This window comes from Balearica regulorum, chromosome 1 (assembly GCF_011004875.1).
Source record: "Balearica regulorum gibbericeps isolate bBalReg1 chromosome 1, bBalReg1.pri, whole genome shotgun sequence".
Taxonomy (NCBI): Eukaryota; Metazoa; Chordata; class Aves; order Gruiformes; family Gruidae; genus Balearica; species Balearica regulorum.
Window position 1 is genome coordinate 163876545 of NC_046184.1, and position 6897 is coordinate 163883441.

Below are 6897 nucleotides of genomic sequence, written 5' to 3' on the forward strand. Positions count from 1 at the left end.
ATGTTCAGCTGATTTTGTGAGTATGGCACTTTGCCTAGAAAATACAATGTGTGTTTTTCAAAGTAAAACATAAGAATTATAAATAACACCTAAACCCTCATATTTATTTTGCAGCAACATATATTTTTTCCTCTAGATGGCAATGTATTGCAAGAAATATTGCCAGTCTGTTTGCAGTACTTTTCGACATTGAATTTGACGGTCTCCAGAAGGTATTTAAAGTGAAATTTTTCTTTTTGCTCGATTTTTTTTTTTGAGGGTGGGTTGATAAGGGTAACACAATAAATAATGAAGAAAATAGGTATAAAATTGGAAGAAGTAAATAAGTGAAATAAAACCATCAGTTGTAGCACATGTGATACTTAACTACTTACCTATAACCAGTGGTCACATGGACATTTATATCAAGGTAACTTGTAGAAGTATTTCCCAAGCATGTTAGTATTTTTCACACACATTACTGCAAGAAATGGGGCTTTTACATTTCTGTATCAAGACTTCAAAATTCCATATTGACTCAATAAATTTTCTGTTTTAATCACTAATTAAAATACAATATAGCAAAAATATTATTCCAAAACTCTGATTAATATTTATATGGAAAATTATGCACAACATATCAGAGGTAGCAATATTGTTGTAGACGTGATGATTAAAGAATATAGCAAGCGGTAATCTGTCAGGGAAGTAATATCTTTCTTAAACCAGTTGATATAAGCAAGGCATTAAAATAGATATGTTTCCAGGTGTCTCAGTCAAAAATAGTAATACTGTATTTTCCCCTTGTCCATACATTTTAATCCTGGCTATTCTTTTTCTGTTCTAGCCTAATATGATAAAGACATAGATTGTGTTGTCTTGAAAACATTAAATAGAAACTCAGAGGTTTCATAGTAGCAATGCACTAGCATATAGAAATCTGGGGCTTATATATTTATATGTATGCTTTTAGAAAATACTGTGTACACCTACCGAAAAATAAATGAACTGAGACTTGAATTGAACTATACTAACCCACTTGAGATATCCCTTTTCTATTCATGAGTTTGTTTGTTTGATTTTTTTCTCTATAAAAAGAAAAATAAATACTGATGCTTTATCAGAAAATTTTCACCTTCACTCTTTTCAGCAGAATCTGACAGAGCAGTAAATCAGCCCAGAAGGTTTATTTATCGTTTATCTTCCCCTGAAGCTTCTGGTATGGATTCCTGAGGAATTACTCCAAAGATATGTTTTTCCCTCCATTTTGTTAAGAGAAGAGATGATCTGCTGGCTTTATCATGAGGACACTGAGGATAAGCTCTGCAGCTGGAGAGGCCAACTATCTGTGAAGTATAGCCAAAAGAAAGAATGAGCAGGGGCGTGGAAAGGTGGCTGAAATGGCAGTTTTATGGCAACATGTCTGCAAATTTATGTAAGTTAGTTAGTCATATACTTTGCCTCAGGAAAATTGTGTGGGTTTAGGGCTAGATTTGTCATCACTGTATGTCTACCTTCTTGAAAAGGATGTGTCTAAAAACCTTGTGTTGAACTGGTGGTGTTTGCCTTTTGGATCTGATTAGGAGAAAGGGATGGTACCTGGGGCCGATAAATACGGAAAGGGAAGGCACAGATCAAGACAGCTGGGCATCGGTGGATATTGATAGTGGAAAAGCTGTGGACGTTTCCTTTGAGATGGTGAAAGGATGAAGAGGATCTGACTGTTGACTCCACAGATGTTAAGATGACTCAAGCAAGGAAAAGAGTAGAAAAAACGCTAGCTGATTTCACTGTAGTGAACAGATAAAAGCTGCAGATACATGAGACTTGAGAGTGCAGTAGAGGAGTTTGCTAGCTGGTTTCTTTGAGATAAAAACCTGAAGGTTAAAAGACTAGTGGAGGAGCTGAGCTGTTCAGGGTAAAACATAAATAGCATAGGGAGAGCTATACATCTTTCTCTGGACAAAACACTGGTGAAGCAGGGAAGTTAGTGCAGGAAGAAAGGAAAAACGCAGAACTCCAGGGTCCCTCTCAGCTAACTAGAATACAAAACCCCCTTTTGGATGGTAGCAGCTTCGGAAACTGTTGAATATAATGAGTTACTGTGGTGTACTCAGACTTCTGGAACCTTTTTCTGGTGTCCAGCAACAATGTGCTGCAAGTGCAAGCAACATGAGCGGAGCTCTGTGTGAAATCCTTGATGTGCTATGCAGAGACACAAGGTGTGACATTGCTGCAGTGGTGCATCTTCTGCAATCAGCAATCTGCATATGCTTCACGCGATACTTCTCCTTTCTTTAACTCCTTAAAACTCTAGTGTAATCCATTAGCAATACCATACTTGCCATCAGTTAATGCTATGCTCTCACTGCTGCTAGTAGGAAATACTACCCCCTTTTTTTTTTATTGAAGTACTCCTTTTTTAAAAATAAATCTTGCCCTTGATGGTGAATAAAGATGTGCATTTAAGGCAGAGCAATGAAGCCCTTTGTATGCACCTACAAGGCTGTAATATTGCAAGTATGTGCTGTGCTTTGGTGATCTCCAGCTGCTAGACCTGTAGGATAACTTGCAAGTCTCAGGCTTCTCCTATCAGTACTGAGACCTTGTCACCTTCCTCTGTGCCTGCAATTAGTGAGCTGTGTAACAAAAGCATCAAACTGTCTTTGCCAAACTATCTTTGGCACTTAGATTGCTTAGAGAGATTAGATCAGGATATTACTATGCCAAAGTGTCAATCAGTAATTATAAAAATATATATTGTTTAAAATTTAACTACAAATCAGGGGCGGCTGCATAGGAGTAATGGTTGGGATTCATCTGGCTAAACTAGATTTCTGAGATGTAGTCATCCATTGTCAAAACTGGGTACCTCAGACTTCTTTGATCATTACTATGAAAAACCAGGAAGATCCAAAAAGTAATTCATTTCATCCTAAATCAAGCATTTAGGACGGATTTGACCAGAAAGTAACCATTTTTCTCTATTGACTAGTTTTAGGCACTAAAGTTAGGTGAAGTGAATTTCATTCAGTGTCTGCTCTGAACAGCCCTATTCTGACTTGGTATACGTGGTCAAAACACTCTGTAACTGCTCTAAAAATCTATATATATTAGGGCTTTTATTACGACTGTAAAGAAGCTACAGCAGCATTACAGCAGTTTAAATTGGGGGCGAGCTGGCTTGCAATGTTGTTATAATGTTGGCCACATTACATAAAGTCACCCTATTTTACTTGGAATAGTACTAGTTCGTAATATATGCTTGGTGACCTGTTATAAATTGGGATTTGCACTAAGACAGCTGAATTTGTTAGGTATTTTCATATGCAAATTTTTCTAATTAAGACAGACCCTTAGATGCTGTGAAAATAATACCCCACTGCCTTGAAGCTTTTAAACTTATTTCCATCTGTGCTAAGTTTGAATGTAAAATGCTGTAAACCAGCAGTATTTGCTCAGCACTTGTTTTGAAGAGGGGTGGTAAATGAGATAAAGGGCAAGGAAGATAACAACAGTGATATTACCTTGCGGTAAAAGGTTGTACAAAATTGAACTAATTTATTAAAGCATTGGCTCTTTACTCCATATTCAGAGGAGAAACTACTTCTGTGAACTATTGCTTAAGAAATCCAGTCTTTTATGTTAGTACTAGAATTATTATCATATAGTTATTCACTGAGAAACTTACCTTTTTTCCCCTTGAAAAAATCCTTTCTGATAATTTCTGTAGATTCCCTTTCAAGAACTGTTTCTTCTTGTGTCACCTCTGACCTAACAGGGGATGCATAATTCCTGAAATTCATAATATCCATATTTTTAAAGATCTTCTTTAGTATCTATACATATTTAGGGACCTGTTGCAGTTTCTAGAGAGGATGGAACATCTTTGGCTCATTTAAAAAGAAAGTCAGACGAATGGCAGAGCATTGTGTGCAGTGCTGATACAGTTGAAATCACAGGAATTAGCAGAATTCCATATAGCTTTTGAGAAGCAGATGCTCCTTAAGGATCATCATCCTCAAGAAGGTGGCCGCTGTTAGGATTGTGACCTGTACCAATATTCAAGCTTGTGGATTCACGTCAGTGCTTAAAATACTTGACGGATTTCTGCAATACCAGGTTGGAACTGGTCTTTCCTCCTGTACTTTACATGTAGGCTCATTCAGCCTAGTCACTGAACTTAGGAAGGGGACTAACTTGCCTTTGGCATTTGAACAGAGTCTTTATGAAATCCTGAGTCTAGGGCAACAACGTCCATAGCTGAGCTGTTTCAGATGATACCAGCTTCTGAGCTGGAGGATTACCCTCAGTTATCCCCACCCAGTGAAGTAGACAGGCCATGAAGTATGGCCCAACTTACGCTAAATATGTGTACTCTGGATGCTTAAATCTGAAGTTTTCTTTGTGCAAGTATTAGACTGGATTGTGAATGCTTTCTTCTTTAGGATATTTAACAAGAAAAGGACGATTAGCCTTTCTCCTCCAAAACGAGGGTCTGTCCTCCCCTGCCAGCACCACAATTTGCACCCCTTCGCTTTTGCTTGTACTAGTGTTTGCAAGACCATTACCAAATCAGGGATCTACTCTGGCAGAGACCTGGGGCCACACAGGAGGAGTTTGTTGGCCCCAGCGCTGTCAGTTCCCAGAGCTGTCTCGATGCCTGAATCCTTGTGTATGCACAAGGAAGACAGTTGGAGTGAGGGAAGGATGACCTTCTCATCAGCAAAGTCGATTTAGTTCAGATTAAAGTAACTGTATCTTTAGTCTACGCCAGCATAGTTCAAAGTTTTCACAGAGCAAGTGTGTTCTTCTCATCATATTACTAAAACTCCCTGTGGAAAAAAAAAAAAAGTGTCAAAACTTTCAGAATAATGTCCTTTTGCACATTTAAAAGGAAAATAAATCAGTCAAACATTCTGACAATATACTTCCAATTTAAAGATGAAAACAAACCCAGTGGGTCAGACAGCAACCTCTTCCTCTGTTTTCCCGTTTGGGCTTCCGTCTGTATACTGATATTGATTAATACTCAACTTCTACTTTTCCAGGGTAAATATATATGACAGATCATTAGGATTGCCTAGAAGGAGTGATGGAAAATGTTATAACTTCAGATATTTTTTTAAGACACCATTTGTCAAGGGGTTCTGTTTCCAGTAGTAAAAGCCAGATAATAAGATACAAATTATTCTAACACCAGACAGAGACGGTAAATAAAATGTATTGGAACAGTTCAATTTATTTTCATTGAGTTGCTATCAGTTTCTGCTTTCTTGCTTAATAGAGGGGAAAAAAAATTCCACTAGTTCTAAGAATTCACATATTTTACAAGTCGGAATATTTGAATATGTTTCTATAAGTTTTTTGTAATGATCTGGGCCTGACTTTCCTCAGCTTTAAAATGGGAATAATTTTTCACAGAGGTATAAAGAGACATAATTAACTAATATTTAGGAAATACTTTGAAATCCACAGACGGAAAATTTTTCAAGTTAGTGCTACATGAACAGTGTTCCAAAGTACATCCAAAATGAGTATGTTATTTGGATAATATTCTGCCAAAATATTCTGCCAAATATGTAAGTATCAATCAATCTGTAAAAGTGAAAACAAATTCACAATTGCTAAAACTCTGTACATCATGGAAACTAATTAAATTAACAGAAAATGGAATGGCATGCTCCTGATATGGAACAGAAACTACCAGACGTGATTATTATGAAGGAAGCTTCAACTTCCATATGCTGAGAATGGGTTTTTCTTTTAGGAGACAGTAAAGAAGTTACTTTCTTTACAGAACAGACCATCATTGGACAACATTTGAACACATAATTGTAAAACAAGCATTTTACTTTGATTAGCAAAAGAGCAGGCACAGATGCATTTTGTCTCTAACAGTGCTTAAATGCAGATTGACCCACCTTTAAAACTTTAAAAGAAGTGTCTAATTGAGAGTGTAATTGTTCAAACCTCCCTGAATATCCAATTAAGAGAAGTAAATATCTCTCAGGACAAGAATGATTGTAAATGGGTTATATCCCCCTTTAAATCTGCCTGTTTCTCTCTACTTTGTGTATAGGCAATTTGTATTCCTTCTCTGTTTGGCTGTATTCCTAACATGGTGCCTCATAGTTGCTAGACCTATGTCATGAAAGATATCACCTATAAAAGGAGAAGAAAGCAGTGCTAGCAACAAGTCCACCTGTTCTACCCGCTTTTAAGAGGCAAAACATGAAGAAAACAAAATACAGAATGTAAAACAACAGCAGCAAAAAAGCAAGACAAATGTTGGCTTTCTAGTTATTGAGATCTACTTTATTTTTACAGTGTTATCCTGTTCATGAGAAGGTAAATCAGTAAAAAATATTAAAAGAACCAGACACAGTATAAGCAATGGATCAAATGCTGTGCCAAAATGCTATTCGTATATAATTTTATACATAATGGCATAACACCACACAGCTCAAAAGCACGCAGATGAGCCCTCGGTTTGTCAGGAGTTCAGGGAACAAAAAAGCAGCCTGCAGCTAGCTTCCTCCACCTACGTCTGGCATAAACACATTAGCTAAATGCTGTATTTTATTGCTAAATAGAAAGAACCAAACAGTGAAATTTTAGCATCAAGCAAGAGCTAAAGCTGGCAGCAGAAGAAAAACAATAGCATTCAAAGAAAACAACAGCAACAAGGAGGGAGTAATATGGTCCAAAAATGAATAAAAGACAGGGGACCACATCCAAAACCAGAACAGGTTATAAAACGTGGTCAGAGATAAAATATTCCCAGTGGAAGTAAATGGGAGAGGCACTATATCTCATATTGTGGCCAAGTAGAGAATTCTGCAAATCATCCTTTATACTGCCACCAAATACCACTTTGTGTCTTCACTGTTATCCATTTTTTGGCATTGTATTTCC